The following is a 3,705-nucleotide window of genomic DNA, read 5'->3' as shown; positions in this document are numbered from 1 at the left end:
GGAGAAAGATGAGGCTTTCTACTCCCGTAAAGATTTACACCCTCGGAAACCCTATACAGGGTCGCTATGGGTCGGAACTGACTCGATGGCACATAACTAATATATTTTAAAGTATAATCAATATATAAATATAATTAACATATTATTATGAAAAATCTCTTTTCCCACATAAATATTTTGTGAGAGGAATGACACTGATTTACATTTTTTTTAATTTTTTTACAAATCTCTTTCATGTCTGACTTAAAAGAAGACAGCTGGATTCTGAAATCTGCTTCTGCATTCAATCTGCTATGCTATCATGCTTTGTTCAGCTTCTAGAAAACCCCAGTTTACACTTGGAGAGAATGAATGGAAAAAGACAAGTAATATCTTAGTACTATTATTGAAGCAGTTTTGCATTTATGTACTCCTGAAAGGTCTTGAGGATTCCCTGGGACCTCCAGGCACCCTTTGACAACTGTGTTTGATACCATGTCATCTAGAAGGTGAATGAACAAAGGGTTATGCCTTCCTAAAGAGTCACTTCTGCATGAGTGTGCTATCATTCCATCTGTTTTAGTTTGCTAGTGCTGCTGTAGCAATAATACCACGAATTATTGTGTCCAGCTGAGTAAAGAGTGCTGTGGAAAGAATGGTATGGTGTCATTTATTTTTTGCACTCTACTTCTCCCTGCTAGACAAGATTGTTTTGTCTGTTTTGTTCAGTGTTCTCTCCTCAGTACCTAGAACAGTGCCTGGCACATGACACTCACTCAATAGATAACTTTCTGCATGAATGAAAGGAATTGGATTATGCCGTTTTTAAACAGTGAAACTAAAAAGGAGGATTAAGTAATTTTATCCAGAAACGTTTGAACAAAGCACCTACCAGTTTCTCAGAATTTGTCCAGAGCATGCTGATTTTAAAGCTTTCAATAGGCTTAAAAGTAAAGTGTGTTTATGACACTGCCAAACAGCTTTCCCTCTTTGACATACATGCATGACATTAGAATTGATTTTAAATGATGCAAATTTTGGATGATTATGCAAAGTCTTCAGAAATATTTCCCTTCCATAAAATCCACAGCCCCTGTGTTCGAGCACCCATTAGATTCCAAACATTGTGTGGGTTTATGGCCACCGATTTCTTATTTCCCATTTCTTTCTCCTTGTCTCTTCTCCATCAGCACCTCTCCCTCAGCCCTACCCCTCTGTCTACAACTACAATGCAGAACTGAAACACAATTTGCTTCACTGCTCTGATTACATGCCCACTCTTCAACTTAGGATACAGAACATTGTATTCAACTAGCTTTTAATCTTTCTAGGAAGAGGAAGATGCTTCTTAATTACGTTCCACACCCCTGATTTACACACCCTTAGGTTAGACTGCTCCCAAAGGGCTGTCTTTGTTTCTATAAGTGTGCAGGAAGCCAGCAGCCAGCTGTGTACTGAGTTCTCTGATCAGCATACCAATGGCAGGCTGCTCATACCTGCTCTGCTGATGGAGGTGAGTGACAGTACGTGCTATTGCTATGGAAACACCCTCCCACTCCTTGGGCACCAGAGGAAGGCATGGCCAATAGTCTGCTCTGACAAGAGAAGTGACTCATCGATCTGTGCTCTTCTAACAGAAAAAAAAGAGCCTTCCCCATAAGAAACTGCATTTCCTCATAAGGCATGAATTCATCACACAGGGGCAAATGTAAACCCCTTTGCTCTCAGACTTCCTACTGTAACTCAGTCTCACAAACTGATGGATTCTCTACCCTGGACAAGTCTTTGGGTTTAGAGCTTACAAAGATAACCAAGATCCTTGTCAGGCATTCACTCCAGCTAAAGAGGAGAGAAGAACTACCAATCAATTGTTCCTCTTAAGTTCCTATGGTTAAGGATAACAAAAGTATTAAATGCAACCTTCATGGCATACCTAGACATGCTAGAACCAGTCCTATGAAAATTAACCAGTCCCCTGCCCCATTAGAAAAGGCCTCAGACAGAGGTTGTTGGCTTTTGGGGTATGTCTGCAGAGAGAACTTCTGCGCATGGCAGAGGGAAGGGGTGCCAAGTAAAAGGGATTGAGGGTGACTGAAAGAAGAGAACAGATACCTCATCCCCAAATGTACCCCTGTTGAGCTGAAAAAATTGTAGACTCACCCTGGTGCCACCAGAGCCAAGCATGGTAAGAAAGAGGGCTCTTAGGAAGAATTGTGAGAAAATACTGTGCACCCTTTTTAATCTTCTTTCATCTCACTGTGGAAAGACAGGGAGGTTTGGAAGCATATGGGTACTTAATTGAACTACAGTCTCATACCTATTCCTAGGTCCAGAGATTCCTCAAGGCAGAAGCCCTGCTAAAGGAGCTGTAAGCTAATAGCAAAATTAACTGGAAAGCTTTGGAACCCATTGAGATACTGTTAAGTATCACATACCACCCAGCAGGGAGGAAAGGTCAAGAAACAGTCACAGTTGTGGCAGGGGGAAAAAAAACAAGAAGCATTTCACTTTTCCATACCAGCACTTGAATAAGTTATACCTGGGGCTGGGCTGGGCCATCGGTAGAGCACAGAGAAGATCAGGAGCTATCAACCAGGAAAGGTGGGAAATCCACCTCCACCACTCTCTGAGGCAGCTTTGAGGAAGAAAACCCACCCTGGCCCTGACATTGTACCACTGTGAGTGAGAATCCACTGGAAAGCACTAAATAACATGGTGCCATGTCGTTACTGGGTCTATAGGAACCCAGATCCCCAAGGACTGATGATAGATTCATTTTAGTAACTATCTAAGGAGCTCTGGTAGCGTAGTGGTTACGAATCGGGCTGCGAACCTCAAGGTCAGCAGTTCGAAACTACCAGCTGCTCCATGGGAGAAAGATGAGGCGTTCTGCTCCCGTAAAGATTTACAGCCTCGGAAACCCTGTGTAGGGTCGCTATGAGTCTGAACTGACTCCACAGCACATAACAACAACAACAACAAGCACCTCCACAAGCCAGGCAGGAAACTGCAGCAGGAAACAGGACAGACCTTACCCAGCTCACTGTGTGGCAGAGGATACAGCCAGACAAACAAGCCAACCAAAAAAATCCACTGATGTCAAGTCAAAACCAAGTCAAGTCACTCATAGTGACCCTGTAAGATAATCGAGCAGAGTGGCACTATTGCGTTTCCCAGACTGTAAATCTTTAGGGAAACAGACTGCCTCATGTTTCACCCACACAGCAGCTGGTGGATTCAAACTGCAGGCATCTTGGTTAGCAGCCCAATGCTTAACCAGCTGTACCAGCAGGGCTCCTGACAAGCAGGCAGACACAACTTAGTGTGGTAAGTGCTATGAGAAGTTTAAGTATTTGGGGCAAAAGAGGCAGACAGAGCCCAACCTTGGAGTATCAGAAAAGCCTACCAGTAAGAGTAGCAGTATCTCAACAGAGAGCTAGAGTGGATAGGTGTGAACCAGACAAATCAAGAAAGCATTCTAGGAATACCTAAAATGGGGCTGCAACGTGCCCAGTGAAGGAGGCTTCCTGCAGAGCCTCTGCATTACATAAGACTATAGGTGCAATCCTGAACAGCATCCAGAATCTTCAGAAGTGGGAAATTTCCACTTGAAAGGACAGGCAGACCAGCCTGGAGTGGCTAGAAGAACAAAAGATACTTCTTTTTTTTTTTAATGTTTTATTGTGAATTATATGATAGTTTACATGGGAGAACTTTAGTTTTATA

The sequence above is a fragment of the Chrysochloris asiatica genome, unplaced genomic scaffold (genome assembly GCF_000296735.1).
Source record: "Chrysochloris asiatica unplaced genomic scaffold, ChrAsi1.0 scaffold00073, whole genome shotgun sequence".
Classification (NCBI taxonomy): domain Eukaryota; kingdom Metazoa; phylum Chordata; class Mammalia; order Afrosoricida; family Chrysochloridae; genus Chrysochloris; species Chrysochloris asiatica.
The sequence above is the reverse complement of the archived record's forward strand: the minus strand, read 5'-3'. Positions refer to the sequence as shown.